The sequence below is a fragment of the Bombina bombina genome, chromosome 2, assembly GCF_027579735.1.
Source record: "Bombina bombina isolate aBomBom1 chromosome 2, aBomBom1.pri, whole genome shotgun sequence".
NCBI lineage: Eukaryota > Metazoa > Chordata > Amphibia > Anura > Bombinatoridae > Bombina > Bombina bombina.
Window position 1 is genome coordinate 36,069,647 of NC_069500.1, and position 12,231 is coordinate 36,081,877.

At 44.4% G+C, this 12,231-nt stretch overlaps 1 protein-coding gene across 1 annotated transcript in view; it reads left to right on the top strand.

Moving 5' to 3' along the window:
- The window catches only part of UNC13B (unc-13 homolog B), a gene marked incomplete in the record, with an annotated part of 1,551,453 nt that overhangs the window by 385,434 nt on the left and 1,153,788 nt on the right, over positions 1 to 12,231 (top strand).

The window sequence follows — 12,231 nt, forward strand, 5'->3', positions numbered from 1 at the left end:
TGATAATAGGAGTAAATTAGAAAGTTGCCTAAAATTACATGCGCTATCTGAATCATGAAAGAAACAAATTGGGTTTAGTGTCCCTTTCTCCAACATTGGTGTGTCCGGTCCACGGTGTCATCCATTACTTGTGGGATATTCTCCTCCCCCACAGGGAAAGGCAAGGAGAGCACACAGCAAGAGCTGTCCATATAGTCCCTCCCAGGCTCCGCCCCCCCAGTCATTCTCCTTGCCGCTCTGAACAAGTAGCATCTCCTTGGGGATGGTGAGGAGTTTGTGGTGTTTAGTTGTAGTTTTTTATTCTTCTATCACGAGTTTGTTATTTTAAAATAGTGCTGGTATGTACTATTTACTCTGAAACAGAAAGGGATGAAGATTTCTGTTTGTGAGAGGAAGATGATTTTAGCAGACAGTAACTAAAATCGATTGCTGTTTCCACATAGGACTGTTGAGATGAGATAACTTCAGTTGGGGGAAACAGTTAGCAGGCTCTTCTGCTTAAGGTATGACTAGCCATATTTCTAACAAGACTGTGTAATGCTGGAAGGCTGTCATTTCCCCTCATGGGGACCGGTAAGCCATTTTCTTAGTCTCAAACAGAATAAAGGGCTTATTATGGGCTATAAACTGGAAGACACTTTTAGGGGCTAAATCGATTGCTTTATTTAAGTATTATATGCAGTTTGAAGTTGTATTTCACACTTTTATAACATTGGGGAACGTTTTTAGCACCAGGCACTTGTTAAGACACCTTCCCAGTCAGGAAGGGCCTTTCTCTGTAGTAGGCAGAGCCTCATTTTCTCCAACATAGGTGTGTCCGGTCCACGGTGTCATCCTTACTTGTGGGATATTCTCCTCCCCAACAGGAAATGGCAAAGAGCCCAGCAAAGCTGGTCACATGATCCCTCCTAGGCTCCGCCTTCCCCAGTCATTCTCTTTGCCGTTGTACAGGCAACATCTCCACGGAGATGGCTTAGAGTTTTTTAGTGTTTAACTGTAGTTTTTATTATTCAATCAAGAGTTTGTTATTTTAAAATAGTGCTGGTATGTACTATTTACTCTGAAACAGAAAAGAGATGAAGATTTCTGTTTGTAAGAGGAAAATGATTTTAGCAACCGTTACTAAAATCGATGGCTGTTCCACACAGGACTGTTGAGAGGAATTAACTTCAGTTGGGGGAACAGTGAGCAGACTTTTGCTGCTTGAGGTATGACACATTCTAACAAGACGATGTAATGCTGGAAGCTGTCATTTTCCCTATGGGATCCGGTAAGCCATTTTTATTACAGACAGAAAAAAAGGGCTTCACAAGGGCTTTTTAAGACTGTAGACATTTTCTGGGCTAAATCGATTTATATATAAACATATTTTATACTCCATAGCCTTGAGGAATTATTTTATCTTGGGAATTTTGTAAAATAACCGGCAGGCACTGTATTGGACACCTTATTCTCTAGAGGCTTTCCCTAATCATAGGCAGAGTCTCATTTTCGCGCCTGTATTGCGCACTTGTTTTTGAGAAGCATGACATGCAGATGCATGTGTGAGGAGCTCTGATACATAGAAAAGACTTTCTGAAGGCGTCATTTGGTATCGTATTCCCCTCTGGGCTTGGTTGGGTCTCAGCAAAGCAGATACCAGGGACTGTAAAGGGGTTAAATATAAAAACGGCTCCGGTTCCGTTATTTTAAGGGTTAAAGCTTCCAAATTTGGTGTGCAATACTTTTAAGGCTTTAAGACACTGTGGTGAAATTTTGGTGAATTTTGAACAATTCCTTTATACTTTTTCGCAATTGCAGTAATAAAGTGTGTTCAGTTTAAAATTTAAAGTGACAGTAACGGTTTTATTTTAAAACGTTTTTTGTACTTTGTTATCAAGTTTATGCCTGTTTAACATGTCTGAACTACCAGATAGACTGTGTTCTGAATGTGGGGAAGCCAAGGTTCCTTCTCATTTAAATAGATGTGATTTATGTGACACAAAATTTAGAGAAAATGATGCCCAAGATGATTCCTCAAGTGAGGGGAGTAAGCATGGTACTGCATCATCCCCTCCTTCGTCTACACCAGTCTTGCCCACACAGGAGGCCCCTAGTACATCTAGCGCGCCAATACTCCTTACTATGCAACAATTAACGGCTGTAATGGATAATTCTATCAAAAACATTTTAGCCAAAATGCCCACTTATCAGCGAAAGCGCGACTGCTCTGTTTTAGAAAATACTGAAGAGCATGAGGACGCTGATGATATTGGTTCTGAAGGGCCCCTACACCAGTCTGAGGGGGCCAGGGAGGTTTTGTCTGAGGGAGAAATTTCAGATTCAGGGAAAATTTCTCAACAAGCTGAACCTGATGTGATTACATTTAAATTTAAGTTGGAACATCTCCGCGTTCTGCTTAAGGAGGTGTTATCCACTCTGGATGATTGTGAGAATTTGGTCATTCCAGAGAAACTATGTAAAATGGACAAGTTCCTAGAGGTCCCGGGGCCCCCCGAAGCTTTTCCTATACCCAAGCGGGTGGCGGACATTGTAAATAAAGAATGGGAAAGGCCCGGTATACCTTTCGTCCCTCCCCCCATATTTAAAAAATTGTTTCCTATGGTCGACCCCAGAAAGGACTTATGGCAGACAGTCCCCAAGGTCGAGGGGGCGGTTTCTACTCTAAACAAACGCACCACTATACCCATAGAAGATAGTTGTGCTTTCAAAGATCCTATGGATAAAAAATTAGAAGGTTTGCTTAAAAAGATGTTTGTTCAGCAAGGTTACCTTCTACAACCAATTTCATGCATTGTCCCTGTCACTACAGCCGCGTGTTTCTGGTTCGATGAGCTAGAAAAGGCGATCAATAATAATTCTTCTTCTTATGAGGAGATTATGGACAGAATTCGTGCTCTTAAATTGGCTAATTCTTTCACCCTAGACGCCACTTTGCAATTGGCTAGGTTAGCGGCGAAAAATTCTGGGTTTGCTATTGTGGCGCGCAGAGCGCTTTGGTTAAAATCTTGGTCAGCGGATGCGTCTTCCAAGAACAAATTGCTTAACATTCCTTTCAAGGGGAAAACGCTGTTTGGCCCTGACTTGAAAGAGATTATCTCTGATATCACTGGGGGCAAGGGCCACGCCCTTCCTCAGGATAGGTCTTTCAAGGCCAAAAATAAACCTAATTTTCGTCCCTTTCGCAGAAACGGACCAGCCCCAAGTGCTACGTCCTCTAAGCAGGAGGGTAATACTTCTCAAGCCAAACCAGCCTGGAGACCAATGCAAGGCTGGAACAAAGGAAAGCAGGCCAAGAAACCTGCCACTGCTACCAAGACAGCATGAGATGTTGGCCCCCGATCCGGGACCGGATCTGGTGGGGGGCAGACTCTCTCTCTTCGCTCAGGCTTGGGCAAGAGATGTTCTGGATCCTTGGGCGCTAGAAATAGTCTCCCAAGGTTATCTTCTGGAATTCAAGGGGCTTCCCCCAAGGGGGAGGTTCCACAGGTCTCAATTGTCTTCAGACCGCATAAAAAAACAGGCATTCTTGCATTGTGTAGAAGACCTGTTAAAAATGGGAGTGATTCATCCTGTTCCATTAGGAGAACAAGGGATGGGGTTCTACTCCAATCTGTTCATAGTTTCCAAAAAAGAGGGAACGTTCAGACCAATCTTAGATCTCAAGATCCTAAACAAGTTTCTCAAGGTTCCATCGTTCAAAATGGAAACCATTCGAACAATTCTTCCTTCCATCCAGGAAGGTCAATTCATGACCACGGTGGATTTAAAGGATGCGTATCTACATATTCCTATCCACAAGGAACATCATCGGTTCCTAAGGTTAGACTCCTTAGAAATGAGGATTTTTCTGACAGAGGCCAGAAAAACAAAACTTCTGAACTCTTGTCAAATACTTCATTCTGTTCCTCTTCCTTCCATAGCGCAGTGCATGGAAGTAATAGGTTTGATGGTAGCGGCAATGGACATAGTTCCTTTTGCGCGCATTCATCTAAGACCATTACAACTGTGCATGCTCAGTCAGTGGAATGGGGACTATACAGACTTGTCTCCGACGATACAAGTAAATCAGAGGACCAGAGATTCACTCCGTTGGTGGCTGTCCCTGGACAACCTGTCACAGGGGATGAGCTTCCGCAGACCAGAGTGGGTAATTGTCACGACCGACGCCAGTCTGGTGGGCTGGGGCGCGGTCTGGGGACCCCTGAAAGCTCAGGGTCTTTGGTCTCGGGAAGAATCTCTTCTACCGATAAATATTCTGGAACTGAGAGCGATATTCAATGCTCTCAAGGCTTGGCCTCAGCTAGCAAAGGCCAAGTTCATACGGTTTCAATCAGACAACATGACAACTGTTGCGTACATCAACCATCAGGGGGGAACAAGGAGTTCCCTGGCGATGGAAGAAGTGACCAAAATCATTCAATGGGCGGAGACTCACTCCTGCCACTTGTCTGCAATCCACATCCCAGGAGTGGAAAATTGGGAAGCGGATTTTCTGAGTCGTCAGACATTTCATCCGGGGGAGTGGGAACTCCATCCGGAAATCTTTGCCCAAATTACTCAACTGTGGGGCATTCCAGACATGGATCTGATGGCCTCTCGTCAGAACTTCAAGGTTCCTTGCTACGGGTCCAGATCCAGGGATCCCAAGGCGACTCTAGTAGATGCACTAGTAGCACCTTGGACCTTCAAACTAGCTTATGTATTCCCGCCGTTTCCTCTCATCCCCAGGCTGGTAGCCAGGATCAATCAGGAGAGGGCATTGGTGATCTTGATAGCTCCTGCGTGGCCACGCAGGACTTGGTATGCAGACCTGGTGAATATGTCATCGGCTCCACCATGGAAGCTACCTTTGAGACGAGACCTTCTTGTTCAAGGTCCGTTTGAACATCCGAATCTGGTCTCACTCCAACTGACTGCTTGGAGATTGAACGCTTGATCTTATCAAAGCGAGGATTCTCAGATTCTGTCATTGATACTCTTGTTCAGGCCAGAAAGCCTGTAACTAGAAAAATTTACCACAAAATATGGAAAAAATATATCTGTTGGTGTGAATCTAAAGGATTCCCTTGGGACAAGGTAAAAATTCCTAAGATTCTATCCTTTCTTCAAGAAGGTTTGGAGAAAGGATTATCTGCAAGTTCCTTGAAGGGACAGATTTCTGCCTTGTCTGTGTTACTTCACAAAAAGCTGGCAGCTGTGCCAGATGTTCAAGCCTTTGTTCAGGCTCTGGTTAGAATCAAGCCTGTTTACAAACCTTTGACTCCTCCTTGGAGTCTCAATTTAGTTCTTTCAGTTCTTCAGGGGGTTCCGTTTGAACCCTTACATTCCGTTGATATTAAGTTATTATCTTGGAAAGTTTTGTTTTTGGTTGCAATTTCTTCTGCTAGAAGAGTTTCAGAATTATCTGCTCTGCAGTGTTCTCCTCCTTATCTGGTGTTCCATGCAGATAAGGTGGTTTTACGTACTAAACCTGGTTTCTCCAACATAGGTGTGTCCGGTCCACGGCGTCACCCTTACTTGTGGGATATTCTCTTCCCCAACAGGAAATGGCAAAGAGCCCAGCAAAGCTGGTCACATGATCCCTCCTAGGCTCCGCCTACCCCAGTCATTCTCTTTGCCGTTGTACAGGCAACATCTCCACGGAGATGGCTTAGAGTTTTTTAGTGTTTAACTGTAGTTTTTATTATTCAATCAAGAGTTTGTTATTTTGAAATAGTGCTGGTATGTACTATTTACTCAGAAACAGAAAAGAGATGAAGATTTCTGTTTGTATGAGGAAAATGATTTTAGCAACCGTCACTAAAATCCATGGCTGTTCCACACAGGACTGTTGAGAGCAATTAACTTCAGTTGGGGGAACAGTGAGCAGTCTCTTGCTGCTTGAGGTATGACACATTCTAACAAGACGATGTAATGCTGGAAGCTGTCATTTTCCCTATGGGATCCGGTAAGCCATGTTTATTACGATCGTAAATAAGGGCTTCAAAAAGGGCTTATTAAGACTGTAGACTTTTTCTGGGCTAAATCGATTCATTATTAACACATATTTAGCCTTGAGGAATCATTTTATCTGGGTATTTTGATATAATCATATCGGCAGGCACTGTTTTAGACACCTTATTCTTTAGGGGCTTTCCCAAAGCATAGGCAGAGCCTCATTTTCGCGCCGGTGTTGCGCACTTGTTTTTGAGAGGCATGGCATGCAGTCGCATGTGAGAGGAGCTCTGATACTTAGAAAGGACTTTCTGAAGGCGTCATTTGGTATCGTATTCCCCTTGGGGCTTGGTTGGGTCTCAGCAAAGCAGATACCAGGGACTGTAAAGGGGTTAAAGTTCAAAACGGCTCCGGTTCCGTTATTTTAAGGGTTAAAGCTTCCAAATTTGGTGTGCAATACTTTTAAGGCTTTAAGACACTGTGGTGAAAATTTGGTGAATTTTGAACAATTCCTTCATGTTTTTTCGCAATTGCAGTAATAAAGTGTGTTCAGTTTAAAATTTAAAGTGACAGTAACGGTTTTATTTTAAAACGTTTTTTGTACTTTGTTATCAAGTTTATGCCTGTTTAACATGTCTGAACTACCAGATAGACTGTGTTCTGAATGTGGGGAAGCCAGAATTCCTATTCATTTAAATAAATGTGATTTATGTGACAATGATGCCCAAGATGATTCCTCAAGTGAGGGGAGTAAGCATGGTACTGCATCATTCCCTCCTTCGTCTACACGAGTCTTGCCCACTCAGGAGGCCCCTAGTACATCTAGCGCGCCAATACTCCTTACTATGCAACAATTAACGGCTGTAATGGATAATTCTGTCAAAAACATTTTAGCCAAAATGAACACTTATCAGCGTAAGCGCGACTGCTCTGTTTTAGATACTGAAGAGCATGACGACGCTGATAATAATATTTCTGAAGGGCCCCTAACCCAGTCTGATGGGGCCAGGGAGGTTTTGTCTGAGGGAGAAATTACTGATTCAGGGAACATTTCTCAACAAGCTGAACCTGATGTGATTGCATTTAAATTTAAGTTGGAACATCTCCGCATTCTGCTTAAGGAGGTATTATCCACTCTGGATGATTGTGACAAGTTGGTCATCCCAGAGAAACTATGTAAAATGGACAAGTTCCTAGAGGTGCCGGGGCTCCCAGAAGCTTTTCCTATACCCAAGCGGGTGGCGGACATTGTTAATAAAGAATGGGAAAGGCCCGGTATTCCTTTCGTCCCTCCCCCCATATTTAAAAAATTGTTTCCTATGGTCGACCCTAGAAAGGACTTATGGCAGACAGTCCCCAAGGTCGAGGGAGCGGTTTCCACTTTAAATAAACGCACCACTATACCCATAGAGGATAGTTGTGCTTTCAAAGATCCTATGGATAAAAAATTAGAAGGTTTGCTTAAAAAGATGTTTGTTCAGCAGGGTTACCTTCTACAACCAATTTCATGCATTGTCCCTGTCGCTACAGCCGCATGTTTCTGGTTCGATGAGCTGATAAAGGCGGTCGGTAGTGATTCTCCTCCTTATGAGGAGATTATGGACAGAATCAATGCTCTCAAATTGGCTAATTCTTTCACCCTAGACGCCACTTTGCAATTGGCTAGGTTAGCGGCTAAGAATTCTGGGTTTGCTATTGTGGCGCGCAGAGCGCTTTGGTTGAAATCTTGGTCGGCTGATGCGTCTTCCAAGAACAAGCTACTTAACATTCCTTTCAAGGGGAAAACGCTGTTTGGCCCTGACTTGAAAGAGATTATCTCTGATATCACTGGGGGTAAGGGCCACGCCCTTCCTCAGGATCGGCCTTTCAAGGCAAAAAATAAACCTAATTTTCGTCCCTTTCGTAGAAACGGACCAGCCCAAAGTGCTACGTCCTCTAAGCAAGAGGGTAATACTTCTCAAGCCAAGCCAGCTTGGAGACCAATGCAAGGCTGGAACAAGGGAAAGCAGGCCAAGAAACCTGCCACTGCTACCAAGACAGCATGAAATGTTGGCCCCCGATCCGGGACCGGATCTGGTGGGGGGCAGACTCTCTCTCTTCGCTCAGGCTTGGGCAAGAGATGTTCTGGATCCTTGGGCGCTAGAAATAGTCTCCCAAGGTTATCTTCTGGAATTCAAGGGACTTCCCCCAAGGGGGAGGTTCCACAGGTCTGAGTTGTCTTCAGACCACATAAAAAGACAGGCATTCTTACATTGTGTAGAAGACCTGTTAAAAATGGGAGTGATTCATCCTGTTCCATTAAGAGAACAAGGGATGGGGTTCTACTCCAATCTGTTTATAGTTCCCAAAAAAGAGGGAACGTTCAGACCAATCTTAGATCTCAAGATTTTAAACAAGTTTCTCAAGGTTCCATCGTTCAAGATGGAAACCATTCGAACTATTCTTCCTTCCATCCAGGACGGTCAATTCATGACCACGGTGGATTTAAAGGATGCGTATCTACATATTCCTATCCACAAGGAACATCATCGGTTCCTGAGGTTCGCATTCCTGGACAAACATTACCAGTTCGTGGCGCTTCCTTTCGGATTAGCCACTGCTCCAAGGATTTTCACAAAGGTACTAGGGTCCCTTCTAGCTGTGCTAAGACCAAGGGGCATTGCTGTAGTACCTTACTTGGACGACATTCTGATTCAAGCGTCGTCCCTTCCTCAAGCAAAGGCTCACACGGACATTGTCCTGGCCTTTCTCAGATCTCACGGATGGAAAGTGAACGTGGAAAAGAGTTCTCTATCTCCGTCAACAAGGGTTCCCTTCTTGGGAACAATAATAGACTCCTTAGAAATGAGGATTTTTCTGACAGAGGCCAGAAAAACAAAACTTCTAGACTCTTGTCGGATACTTCATTCCGTTCCTCTTCCTTCCATAGCTCAGTGCATGGAAGTGATCGGGTTGATGGTAGCGGCAATGGACATAGTTCCTTTTGCACGCATTCATCTAAGACCATTACAACTGTGCATGCTCAGTCAGTGGAATGGGGACTATACAGACTTGTCTCCGAAGATACAAGTAAATCAGAGGACCAGAGACTCACTCCGTTGGTGGCTGTCCCTGGACAACCTGTCACGAGGGATGACATTCCGCAGACCAGAGTGGGTCATTGTCACGACCGACGCCAGTCTGATGGGCTGGGGCGCGGTCTGGGGATCCCTGAAAGCTCAGGGTCTTTGGTCTCGGGAAGAATCTCTTCTACCGATAAATATTCTGGAACTGAGAGCGATATTCAATGCTCTCAAGGCTTGGCCTCAGCTAGCGAGGGCCAAGTTCATACGGTTTCAATCAGACAACATGACAACTGTTGCGTACATCAACCATCAGGGGGGAACAAGGAGTTCCCTGGCGATGGAAGAAGTGACCAAAATCATTCTATGGGCGGAGTCTCACTCCTGCCACCTGTCTGCTATCCACATCCCAGGAGTGGAAAATTGGGAAGCGGATTTTCTGAGTCGTCAGACATTGCATCCGGGGGAGTGGGAACTCCATCCGGAAATCTTTGCCCAAGTCACTCAGCTGTGGGGCATTCCAGACATGGATCTGATGGCCTCTCGTCAGAACTTCAAAGTTCCTTGCTACGGGTCCAGATCCAGGGATCCCAAGGCGGCTCTAGTGGATGCACTAGTAGCACCTTGGACCTTCAAACTAGCTTATGTGTTCCCGCCGTTTCCTCTCATCCCCAGGCTGGTAGCCAGGATCAATCAGGAGAGGGCGTCGGTGATCTTGATAGCTCCTGCGTGGCCACGCAGGACTTGGTATGCAGATCTGGTGAATATGTCATCGGCTCCACCTTGGAAGCTACCTTTGAGACGAGACCTTCTTGTTCAGGGTCCGTTCGAACATCCGAATCTGGTTTCACTCCAGCTGTCTGCTTGGAGATTGAACGCTTGATCTTATCGAAGCGAGGGTTCTCAGATTCTGTTATCGATACTCTTGTTCAGGCCAGAAAGCCTGTAACTAGAAAGATTTACCACAAAATTTGGAAAAAATATATCTGTTGGTGTGAATCTAAAGGATTCCCTTGGGACAAGGTTAAGATTCCTAGGATTCTATCCTTCCTTCAAGAAGGACTGGAAAAAGGATTATCTGCAAGTTCCCTGAAGGGACAGATTTCTGCCTTGTCTGTGTTACCTCACAAAAAGCTGGCCGCTGTGCCAGATGTTCAAGCCTTTGTTCAGGCTCTGGTTAGAATTAAGCCTGTTTACAAACCTTTGACTCCTCCTTGGAGTCTCAATTTAGTTCTTTCAGTTCTTCAGGGGGTTCCGTTTGAACCCTTGCATTCCGTTGATATTAAGTTATTATCTTGGAAAGTTTTGTTTTTAGTTGCAATTTCTTCTGCTAGAAGAGTTTCAGAATTATCTGCTCTGCAGTGTTCTCCTCCTTATCTGGTGTTCCATGCAGATAAGGTGGTTTTACGTACTAAACCTGGTTTTCTTCCAAAAGTTGTTTCTAACAAAAACATTAACCAGGAGATTATCGTACCTTCTCTGTGTCCGAAACCAGTTTCAAAGAAGGAACGTTTGTTGCACAATTTGGATGTTGTTCGCGCTCTGAAATTCTATTTAGATGCTACAAAGGATTTTAGACAAACATCTTCCTTGTTTGTTGTTTATTCCGGTAAAAGGAGAGGTCAAAAAGCAACTTCTACCTCTCTCTCTTTTTGGATTAAAAGCATCATCAGATTGGCTTACGAGACTGCCGGACGGCAGCCTCCCGAAAGAATCACAGCTCATTCCACTAGGGCTGTGGCTTCCACATGGGCCTTCAAGAACGAGGCTTCTGTTGATCAGATATGTAGGGCAGCGACTTGGTCTTCACTGCACACTTTTACCAAATTTTACAAGTTTGATACTTTTGCTTCTTCTGAGGCTATTTTTGGGAGAAAGGTTTTGCAAGCCGTGGTGCCTTCCATTTAGGTGACCTGATTTGCTCCCTCCCTTCATCCGTGTCCTAAAGCTTTGGTATTGGTTCCCACAAGTAAGGATGACGCCGTGGACCGGACACACCTATGTTGGAGAAAACAGAATTTATGTTTACCTGATAAATTACTTTCTCCAACGGTGTGTCCGGTCCACGGCCCGCCCTGGTTTTTTTAATCAGGTCTGATAATTTTTTTCTTTAACTACAGTCACCACGGTACCATATGGTTTCTCCTATGCAAATATTCCTCCTTAACGTTGGTCGAATGACTGGGGTAGGCGGAGCCTAGGAGGGATCATGTGACCAGCTTTGCTGGGCTCTTTGCCATTTCCTGTTGGGGAAGAGAATATCCCACAAGTAAGGATGACGCCGTGGACCGGACACACCGTTGGAGAAAGTAATTTATCAGGTAAACATAAATTCTGTTTTTCTTCCGAAAGTTGTTTCTAACAAAAACATTAACCAGGAGATAGTCGTGCCTTCTTTGTGTCCGAAGCCAATTTCAAAGAAGGAACGTTTGTTGCACAATTTGGATGTTGTTCGTGCTCTAAAATTCTATTTAGATGCTACAAAGGATTTTAGACAAACATCTGCCTTGTTTGTTGTTTATTCTGGTAAAAGGAGAGGTCAAAAAGCAACTTCTACCTCTCTCTCTTTTTGGATTAAAAGCATCATCAGATTGGCTTACGAGACTGCCGGACGGCAGCCTCCTGACAGAATCACAGCTCATTCCACTAGGGCTGTGGCTTCCACATGGGCCTTCAAGAACGAGGCTTCTGTTGATCAGATATGTAAGGCAGCGACTTGGTCTTCCTTGCACACTTTTACTAAATTTTACAAGTTTGATACTTTTGCTTCTTCTGAGGCTATTTTTGGGAGAAAGGTTTTGCAAGCCGTGGTGCCTTCCATCTAGGTGACCTGATTTGCTCCCTCCCTTCATCCGTGTCCTAAAGCTTTGGTATTGGTTCCCACAAGTAAGGATGACGCCGTGGACCGGACACACCGTTGGAGAAAGTAATTTATCAGGTAAACATAAATTCTGTTTTCGCGCCATTACTGTGCAGTTAATTTTGAGTTCAATACATGCAGCTGCATGTGTGAGGGTCTGGAATCCACTAAAAACGTTCCTAGAAGGCTTCATTTGGTATCATATACCCCCCTGGGATTGGTGAAGTTGCAGCAAAGGCTGTGGCTGGGACTGTAAGGGGGTTAAAATTAAAAACGGCTCCGGTTTCCACATTTTAAGGGTTAACAGCTTGAAAATTGGGGTGCAATACTTTGAATGTATTAAGACACTGTGGTGAAAATTTGGTAAAGATT